Source organism: Tamandua tetradactyla, chromosome 4, assembly GCF_023851605.1.
Source record: "Tamandua tetradactyla isolate mTamTet1 chromosome 4, mTamTet1.pri, whole genome shotgun sequence".
Lineage (NCBI taxonomy): Eukaryota > Metazoa > Chordata > Mammalia > Pilosa > Myrmecophagidae > Tamandua > Tamandua tetradactyla.
This window is the reverse complement of record NC_135330.1, coordinates 6,086,671-6,100,479: the sequence shown is the minus strand read 5'-3', so window position 1 is coordinate 6,100,479 and position 13,809 is coordinate 6,086,671. Positions and strand designations below refer to the sequence as shown.

At 40.5% G+C, this 13,809-nt stretch overlaps 1 protein-coding gene, 1 long non-coding RNA gene and 1 other non-coding gene across 7 annotated transcripts in view; 1 reads left to right on the top strand and 2 right to left on the bottom strand.

Annotated features, from left to right (window-relative positions):
• The window catches only part of LOC143679852 (myomegalin-like), a 28,131-nt gene extending 17,596 nt beyond the window's left edge, over positions 1–10,535 (bottom strand). For all 5 annotated transcript variants that reach the window (XR_013173969.1, XM_077156202.1, XM_077156203.1 and 2 more), the window contains exon 1: positions 10,132–10,535. The gene's annotated coding sequence lies outside the window, so the exon portion shown is untranslated. The remainder of the gene's footprint in view (positions 1–10,131) is intronic.
• On the top strand, positions 7,085–8,647 carry LOC143679853 (uncharacterized). Its single transcript, XR_013173970.1, has 2 exons — positions 7,085–7,275; positions 8,242–8,647. It is a non-coding gene; the product is annotated as an uncharacterized LOC143679853 (long non-coding RNA).
• On the bottom strand, positions 10,191–10,264 carry TRNAN-GUU (transfer RNA asparagine (anticodon GUU)). The gene has a single exon. It is a non-coding gene; the product is annotated as a tRNA-Asn (tRNA).
• Positions 10,536–13,809: the final 3,274 nt, after the last annotated feature.

Here is a 13,809-nt window from a genome sequence, read left to right as displayed (position 1 = left end):
TTTGCTCTTTTGTTTCTGGCTTATTTTGCCTCAACTGATGTCCCACAGGTTCATTCACAATGTTGCAGCCTCACAACTTCGTTCCTTTCTGTAGCAGCACAATATTGGATCATATGTATACACCATCATTCCCCAATCTACTTCTCAGTCAGTGCATCCTTCAGCCACCTCCATTCATTAGGCATCAGGCATAATGTCCAAAATTAACAGTCCATCAACACTCTCTGTTTTAGATAGTTTCATTGTTCCCAAGAGAGAGATAAACAACAAACACACCCTCACCAAACAGAAAACCCAAACCTCCTGGTAACTCTTGTCCTCCTCCATTATTTACCCCTGGAGTAAATAATGGTGTTGCTGGAGTATTGTTGACTTTTCCTGTTAAACATATCCCATGTAATAGCAGGTTTCCCCCTACACCCCAAACTTGAACACTTTTTGTATAAGATTCATACCTTTGTAGTAGTTCATGCAAGAATTTATTTATATTTGTTGTGTTAATCAGTGGTACACATGGGTCTATACAACCCCTTTCAATCATGTTCACCTTCAGTATGGTAATATTACTTCTAGATCCACTAGTGGAACATCTTCACTTCTATCTATTCCCTCACAATTAAGTTCAACCTCATTAGCTAACCGTTCCCCAATTGCTAGTTTCCATGCATCTTTTGGTCCCCCATATTTTGTATTATAAGCCTCTGATTTTACCTTTACCATGGTCATAAGAGCAGAATCACACAGTATCTATCTTTTTGTGTCTGGCTTATTCACTCAGAATTATGTCCTCAAGGCTCATCCATCTTGCCATGTGCTTCACAATGTCATTTTGTCTTGCTGCATAATATTCCATTGGACGTACATACCACATTTGGTTTATCCACTTATCTGTTGATGGACACTTGGGTTGTTTCCATCTTCTGGTGATTGCGAATAATGCTGCTATGAACATCAGTGTGCAAATGTCTATCCACCGGACAATTTGATTACTCTGTGCCTGGGCATGCGTCTCTTAGAATTTATCCTATTTGGGGTTCATTGGGATTCTTAAATGTACACAATCATGTCTTTCATTGAATTGGTGAAGTTTTCTGCCATTATTTCTTTGAATATTCCTTCTGCCTCTTTCTCTCTTTCTTCTTCTGGGACTACCATAATGTGTATGTCGGTAAGCTTGCTGGTGTCCCAGCAGCCTCTTAGACTCTGTTCATTCCTTTTTTTAAATCTTTCTGCTCCTAGCCTGAATCATTTCATCTGTTTTGTCTTCTAGTTCACTGAATCTTCTGCCACCTCCAATCTGCTGTTAAAACCATCTAGGAAATTTTTCTTTCAGTATTTCTGTTCTTCAACTCCAGTTTTTCTCTGGAGAAATTCCCATATTGTTCATTCATTATTTTCCTCATGCCTTTTAGTTCCCTTCAGAACTGACCTCCTCTCCCTCCTGGGTAGTCTTTTGAGTGACCTAATGAAGGCAGTCTGTTTCCAAGGCTGTTTCAGCTTAATTGTTTCTCGCACCTTCCCAGCTACCTGCAAGGGGCTTCTCTGCCTCCAGGACAAACTGGGATGGCAAGACTGAGACTCATTCCTGTCTCGGTCTCTCAGGCTACTACTTGATAGATTGGCACTGAAATGCGTGCACCCCAGTGTGCACATGGGGGCCACTCTTCTCTCTCTGCATCTGGGCTGGGGGCCCATAATGGGAGTGCAAGCTGGTTCCACCTGTTTTTTGAGTGGGGAAGGAACCAGCAAGGGTGCCAAGAACTTCTTCTTGGCTTTGGAAGCTGTGTTTTCTTAATTCAGCTTGCCTGGTTAATTCAGTCCTTTAACTGTTTTCCATAATTTGGGGGAGGGTTATTGTTTTTAAGATTTCTCTGCTGTCTTTGCTTTCATATTCTTACTCTGGTTTCTCCAGGTGTGTAATTAGGTCTTTTAGATTGGCTCTTTTTTTTAGATCCATCCCAGCAATATTGAATGATGATTAAAGAACTTGGCTTTTCTGGGTCTTTCTTCCTTTTTTAATAATGGCATTTAGGGCTATAAATTTCCCTCTCAGCCTTCACTGCATCCCATAAATTTTTATATGTTGTGTTGTCATTTTCATTCATCTCTAGATTTTTACTGATTTCTCTTGCAATTTTTCTTCGATCCAATGTTTGTTTACGAGCATGTTGTTAAAAAAAAAAAAAGAAAGAAAAAGAGCATGTTGTTTAACCTCCATATATTTGTGAATTTTCCAGTTCACCGATCTATTATTGATTTCCAGCTTCATTCCATTATGATCATACAAAGTGCTTTGCATAATTTCAATATTTTTAAATTTATTGAGACTTGTTTTGTTACCCAACATGTGATCTGTCCTGGAGAGTGATCCACAGGTACTTGAGAAGAATGTATAGCTTGCAGTTTTGGGGCGCAGTGTTCTATATATGTTTGTTAGGTCTTGTTCAATTATCATGCTATTCAGATTCTCTGCTTCCTTATTGATCCCCTGTTTAGATGTTCTATCTGTTGAAGAGAGTAGTGTGTTAAAGCCTCCCACTATTATTTTAGAGACATTATTACTCCCTTCAGGTTTTTTAAAAAAGATAAGTCTATAATTTATTCATAATAATGTGAAATTACTGACATTGCAGGAAATTATGGAATTAGACATGGATTTATACATGAAAATCACAGCTAGGATTAAAGATAATGCCTTGCCACTTATGAGATAGGTGAAAGAACACATACCAGTCTAGAAAGACTTTCAATTTTAGTGGTCAAATAATCTATTTCCAAAGTTAGCTATATCATTTGTGAAACAATTTCAAACCATCTACTTAAAGTGAGAGGAAGGGAAAGACTTTGGCGCTCAAAGGTTATGGCAAAGGTCTAAAATATTTATTAAGCAAAAGCCATGGAATTGATCTGCAAGACTTATAGGATTGCCTGGAATTCTTGAGAAATGCCCCAAGTAGCCTGGTGTCATAGCCTTAGTGCATTAATTATTATGTACCCTGGTAGAATTGTTTCCTGATGGGAACTTGGTATTTTAACACAATAGGGCCTCTCCTGGCAGGAACAATTGTTTCTATGCGGTCTTATCATATCTCTAGCTTAGAAACATTCAATATACCCTTTTAGAACCCACAGTAATTAGTAGCTGTAACAAGCACATCTAACTCTTAGATGTACCAGAAATAGCCATGCTTCCAGAGATCAATTGGAAGTTTTGTTTTCCAAAGAGAGAAAGAGTTTATTACTAGGAGAGCAGATGGTCTAGTGGTCCTAAATCTGTCACTCTGAACTACAGTAATTGTGATAGCTTTGTTAGAAAAAAGAAGGGCAGGGTTTAAGATAATGAGCAGTGGCCCCAGATGATGTGATTAGAGGGGATCTAATTACTGAGCATGCGCACACTGAGTCCATGCTTGGTCACAAAATGTATGAAAGAAAATGGCGGAATGAGGTATAGGTGACTTGTAGGTTAAAGTCTAAGCTACTGCACATGTCTGGTGGGCCGACTTTGGTTAGATCCAGTCTTGGTCATCAAGATAACTTTGGAGTTGCGGTAGGTTAGCCCTGGGCAGACCGAAGACCCTCATTATTAAACATTAGGGGCTGTCGTTAGTGATTACAAGACTCAAATGTTGAATAACAGAGTCACAAGGTTTTTACAATCACAGGGGCAGAAGATAAGGGCTATGCAATGATTATCAGAGATCAAGGCAGCTGGGTTACAATTTAGAGATTTCAGGTATTTCCCTCTGTCTACTCCAATATACCAGAAAGCAAAAAGGACTATCCATATAAACATTCACTAATCAAAATCACCCCTTAAATCCTGATTTCTTGGTTACAATTCTTCCTTTACATTTGATAATTACTTCTCAATCTTGAGGGATATCAAAGTTGAAAATATGCATTCTTATTAAGGGTTAAGTGATGCTTCGATGAAATTGGTTGTCGTTCTCGGAGAGTCCGGTATCTCTGGATTTCAGAGCTTCTCTGGCACTGGAACAATTTGGAGGCTTCAAGTCTATACTCATTATAGTCTCCCTGGTGCATTGTTTTCTCACAAGAGTATTAAATGGAGATACCCAGCCACTTGTTAACCAGCAAATGTCTTCTTCTTCGTGCCAGAGTCATGGCCGCCGTTGCCGTCTTGCATCCATCGCAGCTGCCTTGCAAAACCCGGGATCACTACTGTCAGCTTTGCCAGTGTTTTTTGTTTTTTGCTGTTTTTTTTTTTTAATGAATTGAGCAATTTACTGAATTTAAGAACTTGCCAGAACTCTGAAGAGACAGTGAAATTTAACAGTTTTCCACTAGATGGCAAATGCCTTCTTTCAATTTCTCAGGAATATCAAGTTAGAAATTGTGGCTCTTTCAAACTTTCATTCTTTGCACAGGAGAACCGCAGTGGAATCGTACATAACACAATAAAGGCATTGATTCATAAATTCTGCCCAAATTAGAATCAAGTAATTCAAATTGAATCTGAAAATGTATTGTGCTGTTTAAAAATTTTATTTGGAGAATATATATTTGTTCATTCATTTGACAAACACTAAGTGTTTTGTAAGTGTTTTTCATGCTTTGTTTCATTTACTACCCCCACCCATGAGATTAGGTATTATTAGTCTCATTTTAGAGATTGGAAAACTGAGGCTTAGAGAGATCAATTAGTTTATTATCCGAAAGTACACAGTATTTAAGCACAGTTTGATCCAGAACCCATTCTCCTAACTACATTTCAGAACCTCCCATAAATAATTGTAAATTAATTTAAAGTGTTTAGTGCAGTGTTTGGCACATGGTAGTGTTTTAAAATAGTTACTATTTTCTGCTTTGTTGTAAACATTAGCAGGGCTAAATCTTCTGGTATGACCTTTATGAAAAACTAGGTATAAAGAAATGAGAATTATTGCAAAACACACTATTTTGGAGCAAATAATGTCTGGACAATGTTGCGTATCTTAAGCATTCACAAGATGAAAAGAAATGGCATAAGCCATGCAAATGTACTACCAAGAAAAAAGAGGGATAAAGAAAGAGAAACATACATGTGAAAGACAGGTAAGGAAACCATCCACAAGAAATCATAATTTCAGGAACAGAAACTGTTTCCTTGGGAATGCTTCTTGCTATAGAAGAATTTTATATGAATGCAAATTCAATAAAATGAACGTTTAAAGGCAAGAATATAAAACAACAGAATTAAATAAAAAGGCAGGGAAACCAGCTGAAATGTAAAACATTTAAAATCTGTTAATCTATCAAAATAATTAATACCATTGAATATATTCTTTATTTCTGTATCTAATATTTTATATCTAATATATATTTTTTCTTTTTATATGGAAACCATAAAAAGAGAATAAAGATATCTACAGAAATTCTCCACCTGACCACATGTGGAGAATTTAGATTTTTTTGTTAGATCATTTAATATATTTCTTATACTACTTTCAAGTCTCTGTCTAATAGTACAATATCTATGTAGATCAACTCGGGGTTTCCTTTATTCAGTGTTTTTTCTCTTGATTATATGTCACTTTCTTTTTTGCTTCACTGTGTCTTTTGTAATTTTTTAATATTTTTAAGACTGTCTTTTATAGATAGTGTATATAAAAGAGCAGTAGAGAAAGAAGTAAGTACTATTTACACCCAAGTATGGGCAAACCCATTTTTCTATATATTTCTATATGGCCTCTGGTATGGAAGGCTGGGTCAATCTAATGTGTCCTTGAATTGGGTCTTGATTTTGTTGAATTATGTAGATTTGTTTACCACTGGCTTTAAATGTTTGAGGCTGGGATCAGAACTTTTCTCTCAGCAGCACTTGGGATCTGAGCACCAGCGAGACTCTGGACGGTTTTAAAAATCCAGCAGCCCCAAAGGCCAGCACTCGGGGAAACATCTTCTCTTTTGCAGATTGGCTCACAGAGAAATTCTCTGTTCTTTAGTTCTGAGCTGCCAGCTTCCCACACTCTGCTCTCTCAGCTCTGCTGCTCTTCTATCCGCCTTTAGAGGGCCCAGAGTATGTGAATATAAACTCAACTGGTAAATTTCCACTGAACAGGTTAACAATGGGCATTATAAATGTAAGTGAATATGTGTGTTTTATGTGTGTAAATATACAGATTAATAGAGAGTGTCAAAGAATAACTCAGAAACAATTAACAGAATACTATTAACTCTCATCTTGGAGGGAGAACTATTGGTCTTCAAACAACCCCCCTCCCCCAGAAATTATATTAAAAATAGGTGAGAGGGATTTTTTTTAAAAATACCATCATGGAATAATGTTTCTTTCTCTTATTTTTTTTCATAAATTGATTTTCAGGAATCTATAAAAAGCCAGTCTGATAAGTCTGCACTGGAGCAAGTTAACTGGGTCCAGGGGAATCAATTTCAGTAATGTATGAGTTTTCTGGATAGCATTGAGAGTTTAGGTGAAAACCATACACAGCAGGTGATCTCTGCCAGCATCCCTCTGTTGGAACCTCCACGTTAGTTAAGCCAGATTTGTACCATTTTCCTCCTCAGAAGTTTGAACCTGCCAAATTTCTGCTCCTTCTAGACCAAATGAGACCATGAGAGCTCAGTCTCTATTTGATGTATAGCAATCAATGGATGTCACCACAGGTTAATGACTCTGTACCCATTTAAACATTTGGATATCAGAGAGAAGAAGAGTAGGATATCAATATAAATATCATAAGAAATTTGGAACCCACTTCATACCCAGTTTTCTAGTCTACACAGGCCTAACTAGGAGATAAGGACGTCAAGATTCGGTTTGGTCATTCTTAGCTAACCAGGTGAACTTTTTAATTGACCAATTTTAAAGTCCCTACTTATAAAAAAAACAACACCAAAATTAAATAGGGTGCAGGCTTGAATCTGTGGTGGACCCCAGAAAAGCCACATCCTTTAATCCTTGTGCAATATTGCTGGCTGGGAGCATTTTGATTGTTCCCATGGAGATGTGACTCACCCAATTGTGAGTGGAAATATTTGTTCAGATAGCTTCCACAGAGTTGTGACTCCACCCACTAATTCTTTAAAAGAGGAAACATTTTGGAGAGACTCCCTTTTTAGAGTCACGAGAAAGCCACAGAACCACAGAGCAGAGTTCACCAGCCAGCGACTTTTGGAGATGAAGAAGGAAAATGCTTCCTCTGGAGCTTCATGATACAAGAAGCCAGGAGAGAAAATTAAGAGACTTCGCCACGTGTTCTTCCAGCTGAGAGAGAAACCCTGAACATCATTGGCCTTTCTTGAGTGAAGGTAATTTCATGTTGGTGCCTTAATTTGGACATTTTTATAGACTTGTTTCAATTGAGACATTTCCTCAGTCTTAGAATGGTAAACTATCAACTTATTAAATTCCCCCTTTCAAAAAACCATTTCATTTCTGGTATATTGCATTCAGGCAGCTAGCAAACCGGAACAAATAGCTTTTGGGGAACTGGTCTGGTAAGTAGTAAAGGACAATTTCACTATTTAGGATTGTTCTAAGTAACACATTCATGCTTATCTATGGAGAGCTAAAACTTGAACTACTTCATTGGTTATGTAGACCAAAGTCAGCAGAAGTTATGAATCATCATATGTTCTAATTTAAGAAAAATGAGCCATGGCAGAAATCTTCAAACAAACTGTTAAAATATATCCTTATCTTATTAGTTGTTCAGAAGCCCTCATTTTATTAACTTAATTTCCTTATAGAAGTGACACAAAAACCTTTTCTCTCCTCTCTTTAGCCTGATTTACACAGTCTTGAAATTCTTGTATTATTTGGAAATTTCAAGATCATAAGAAAGCAGGTTTTTGGATGCCAGAAATTCAGCTTTCTTTGTTTTAAGAGTCCCTTTAGGTAGAGCAATTTATTAAAGTTAAGAGTTCTTAGAGGGGACACAGTGGTGTATTGAGATCACCGTTGCTATAGGTTCTCTACATTTGCAGATATTTATAGATGCCACGCCCGTGGGATGCCTTTTCCTTTGGGCATGGGCAGGCACCAGGAATCGAACCCAGGTCTCCAGCACAGCAGGCGAGAATTCTGCCTGCTGAGCCACCGTGGCCCACCCAGGGCTTGTAGGATTTTGTCTACTATTAGGTAGGTAAGGAGTGAGCAACTTGTCAATGCTGCAGTCTCAAATACCAGGAACTACCGGAAATCTCAGGGGGAAAAAAAGCCAATTAAAAAAAGATTCACAAATTGCCTTATTCTTGGCCTTTTTCTTCTCGCAGCGCTGAGGCCGCCCAGCTCTGGTCTGTCTCGGGCCACGACCTCCTCAAGACCAGACGCAACGTCTCCAGCTAAGCTGCAGTTATGCTCTGACGGAGAGATGTCTGAAGTTGATGTCTTCTGCCCCGTAGAGTCAGGCAGTACTGCTGGTAATGATCAGTGTGTGCAGAGGCCCCTTAATTGGATAGGAGAACTTGTGTTTGTATTTTTTGGGCAGGGGAGGGGGTGCATGGTCCAGGAATCAAACCCAGGTCTCCTGTCTGGAAGGCGAGCATTCTACCACTGAACCACCTGTGCACACGTTTGTATTTTTAATCCTTTCAGGTTTGAATATGTTGCCCAGAGTTTCAGTTACTAACGAGTCTGTATGTTGTTTGGAGAAATGTAGCTCAACGGTTTGTACCCAGATGGCATGTCATCTTTTTGTAATTATAGTTCTCATGTGGGCGAAACACTACATGCAGGTAAAAAAAAAAAAAATGCAACCTTTAACTTTAAAACATGTGGCAAAACTCAAGACAGCCTCCATCATGAATGCAAGATAATTTAAGTAAAAAATAAGTAACAGAGAAGGTAGCAAATGGTTTCTTTTAGTGGAAAAACATTTCATAAATTAAACTGGCTGTCATCTATCACCTAACACATCACTGTCAACCCCCACCCAACAGGGGTCATTCCCAGGTGTTCATTTCATAAAGCTAAAACCAGAATCTCACACTGGTGCCACTGAATGTGGAGAAAATATTTGAGGATGCTCAAGTGAGAGAGAGAAAAAAAGATTTGTCCAAGAACTACACTTAGTGTGTAAAAAGACAAAGAACTCAATTCCTGCTCTTGAGATTCAACCAAAGATGAGAATCAACCAAAGAACCAAGGTAATGTGATCTAAGGACCCACAGGTGCGTTGTCAGGTGCAGGAATCTAATGACTCCAGTGATGTTTCTCAAGTGGAGAAAATATTGCAGAAATAGCTAAAAAAACAAACAAACAACAACAACAACAAAAAAAAACCCACAAAAAACTGTCAAGGAATAATACAGAGGTAGCATGCTAATTCATCCTTGACATTTATAAAGAAAACACCGGAGGAGCAGACGTCTGTAACCAGGGAGTTTTTCTGCCCTGGGATAAGCTGCTAGGCACGAAGCTGTCAAAGAGCCACTCTGACCCATTATCTCTGGACCCAGTTTCCTATGAAATCAGAGAAATCAGTTACCATAACTAATCAGTTACAGTTATGGGTAGACTCTCAAAACATCTTGGAAGTCTAGCTGAGGAGCAGCTGCAGAGATACCTCCCGCTGACTCAAGACCCCTCATTAGGATATAGAGTATTGTGGTAGCAGGAATATGAAGAGAATAACTCTCTCATTGAGTTGGAAAAATAAATTGGAGTATAAATTGGGCTTACTGCTTAAATTTAAAACATACACTGTAATCACTATGATACAGCAACTGCATTTCCTGGACTCTATAGAAATATTTGCACACGTGGCAAATAACAGGTGCACGAGAAAAATGGTGACAGCATTATTTGTAATCATAAAATCATATAACCAATTTAATTTCAAAAACATGCAGTTAAGTAATGCTACAAACTTCGGAAGAAATGCCTTGTTGAAAATAACGCAGAGTATATTGACGATGATATAATCATGATTCTACTGATAATACTATTCACTGGCAATTCGCTAAATCCAGGCACATCCTGGAGGCAAGGCACTGTTATCAGCCTCTTGTTACAGATGAAAAAAAAATCGAGGTTCACGAAGTTTAGGCAACACAAGAGAAACAATATTTCAGCCCAGCACACACAGACCCACATTTTCTGGAAAACACTCATGTCCAAACCCAGAACTAAATTTCTTCACAACACATACGGAAGAGAGATACCTGGCTTTACATGAGCAAATTGGAGGAAGCACCCAGGATAGGTTATAAAACACCTACAGCGTCCCTGGGTGGGCTCGAACCACCAACCTTTCGGTTAACAGCCGAACGCGCTAACCGATTGCGCCACAGAGACACGCGGCGCGGTTCCTTTTCCTCGGGAATGGGGACAATCACTGATAAACTACAGGCCGACGATTTCCACACTAAGACTGTGCAGATTCCCAAACCTCGGCAATCCGAAGAGACTGAGGCGAACGACATTTTGTTCACCCGGTTTGAAATCCGTGCTCCGGAGATTCCGAAGCTACAGAGCGGAAGAGCCTCGCTCCTCCTCCACCTGGTCCGCCAGGGTCCGGGCCCCCTGCCCCGGGCCCAGAGCTCCCCCCACCCCAGGGCCCGGGGCTCCCCACCCCCGGCTGAAGCCGACCGGAGCCGGGGAGAGGCCGGACGCCTGCAGGGCTCGCGAGGCGGGACGAGCCGGCGCGGGCGTGAGAACGAGCGTGTCGCCTTGGGGCGGGTGTGCGGCTCCCGCGGCCGCGGGCTCTGTCCGCACGGACCTCCCCGAGGGCGGGAGGCGTGCGCTGGGCGCTCCCGGGGCCCCCCGCCCGGAACAGGGACTGGCGCACACCCGGACGCGCAGCGAGGGTTTGCTGGATTCATGCACTGCGGTCTTTAGCCTCAGAGCGCACCAGCGGGTAGGGGGCGTCTGGGGGGGCGGTGGTCTCCGTCGGGGAGCGGAAAGGGGTGGGGCCAAAAAGGAGCAAAATATTGTGAATATTTTCACACGAAAGGAAATTAAAAGCAGCGTAATGATGATGTCCAGCCGGGCAGTGTGCGCTCCATCGTATGAGGGTCAGTGCCTGCGTTGTGGGCACAGCAACCCCCGGGGGGATTGGGGGGGGTTGGCTCGCCCCCGAGGCACGGCAGGGTCCGGCATGTGTATTTGCAAGATTTGAGGGGACTCTCTATTTTGCTTCTAATTACTGCACCAGTTGCACCCGTTTCCTTCGGCGGGAGAGAGAAGTGATGACCGAGGCTCCCCCAGTTCCCTGGGGTCAGGAGGCCGCGTCACCCCTGCGGGCACGCTGGACGCGCCCCGCGCACGAGCACGCGCAGAAACGAACTAAAACAGTGAAATGCGAATTCCGAGGAGTCTTATCTGTAGCTTCCACTAATCTAGTAGTGCGGCTATAACCGTTTTTCTGGTTGAGATAGTTCAGATGTCGGTAGGCCCTTTTTAGGTGCAACAGCAATGAGCTTTTTACAAGGTCGCATGCTAACAGGTAATTTATTTTACAATAAAACGTAATAATATCATATTAAAATCTAATAATTATAATAAAACTCAGACTCGATGCCAACCTCTGTCCTCCATTTATTTATTTATTTATTTATTTATTTTTGCTAGCAGTACATTATTGAAGTATAATTTACATAAAATGAAATGCACAAATCTTAAGCGCAAAGGCCATGGAAGTTTAACAAATGTAACCATCAGCTAGATGAGGTTATTAAAAATTTCCATCAGCCCAGGAAGATCCTTAGAGCCCTGTTCCACTCAATCTCCACTCCACATCCAATTAGGCAAACTGTTCTGATTTTTATCTTCATAGATTAGTGTTGTCTGTTACTGAACTCATATAAAGGAATTTTTTTGTGTTCCCTGTTTTTTTTTTATGCAAATTAATGTTTTTGCGATTCATCCATGTTGAGAGCATTATTTTGGCATTGATTGAATGTTATTTTTGTGTGTGAACACTCCACAGTTATTTCTAGTTTTGGATGTTGTAAACAAAGCTCTTATGAATATTCCTGTACAATTAATTCCTTTTGTGGACATGTGCACTCTTTTCAATTACTGGGTCAGGGTCATGAGGTAGCTGTCAATTTAACTTTATTAGAAATGGCCAGTTTCCCAGGATGGTTATTCTGTTTTACCTTTTCACCAGCAATGAGAATGCATTTGCTCCACATTCTTGTCAGTGCTTTTAAATTTACCCATTATGATGGATATGTAATGGTATCTCATCATCGTTTTAATTTTTGTAATCCCAATAAGTAATGTTTCAGTTTGCTAAAGCTGCTGGAATGCAATATACCAGAAATGGATTGGCTTCTACAAAGAGAATTTATTAAGCTACAAGTTACAATTCTAAGGCTGTGAAAAGGTCTCAGTTAAGGCACCAAGCAAGAGGATACCTTCTCAGAGGAAAGGCCGCTGGTCATTCTCTCCAAAATTTCTCTATGGGCATTTTCTTTCCCTCTTAGCTTCTCTTGACTCAGCTGTCTTCAAAAGTCTCCCTCTTAAAGGACTCCAGCAAGCAGATTAAGACCCACCTTGAATGGGTGGGGTCACATCTCCATGGAAACAACCTAATCAAAAGGTTCCAACTGACAATAGGGCTGCCCATACAAGATTGGATTAAAAAACACACACTTTTCTGGGGGTACAAAATAGATTCAAAGCAGCACATTCCACCTTCTGGACCCCCAAAACACATGTTCTTTCCATGGACAAAATGCTTTCATTCCATCACAGTATCACAAAAGCCTTAAACTATTTCAATAACAATACACATACAATACAAAGTCTCATCAAAATTAACTACAAGTGTGGTTTGTTCTAAGGCAAAATTCTCTGGCTGTAGACCTGTGAAACTCAGAACAAGTTATCTGCTTCCGATATACAAAGGAGAGACAGTCATAGGATAAATGTTCTCATTGCCATAGGGAAAAATTGAAAGGAAAACAGGACTCACGGGACACAAAAAGTTCCAAAAACCCACAGAGCATACTTCATTACATTTCAAGATCTGAGAGTCATTTATAGAATGAAATATTATCCCCGGGGCTTGAGACAGTGGTAGTCCCATCCTCTCCAAGGACATACACAGTGGCCCTGCTCTTTCCAAACACTGGGGTGAGGGTTGCAAAATTGAGGAGCTTTGGTGAGACCACCTTGTTCTTGCCGCCCCCCCCTCCTCGAGCATCTGGGGGGCACCAACACTTTCCTAAACATCAAGGCAGAAGGTCTGCCCTCTGCCTCTGGGGACAGACTCACCCTCTTCGTATGCATGAGTGGGTCTGCACTCCTGGCCCAAGATTTCTTGGCTCCAGACCTTAGCTTCCATGGGTCTGCCTTTGAAGTAATTTTTTTTCAATCTGTCCCTTTTAGTCCAGATTGGCAGTAGTTCGGTTCATATAGATCTCACACAAAAATTGTTCGGTTGGCATGCAGCATACAGGCATCGAAGCCATCAGACAATAGGACTTTCTACAAATTCTTTCTGGATAACTCCATTCCAAGCCTGGCTCATCCTGAAGTGGCTGATTAGTTCTATGCTTGGTTAAATCCTCACATGGGGTGCAAACGCCTGGGGTCTCACTTTCTGGAAGACCCGAATTTTCAAGACCATCACTTTTTTGTTTCTTTGTATTCAAGAGTTCAGCTCTCAGCTTAGCCTTTTCTTCCTGTATAAGCTGCAAGGAGAAGCTGGGCTGCATTTTCCACATTTAGGTTGGACATTTCCTCAGCTAGATATCCTATCTCATTGTTTTCAAATTCTCCCTTCCATCCAACGCCAGTACTCAATTTTGCCAAATTCTCTACTACTTTAAAACCAGGGTCAAACAACTAAAAAGTGGTCAAAAGACATGAACAGACTCTTTTCAGAAGAG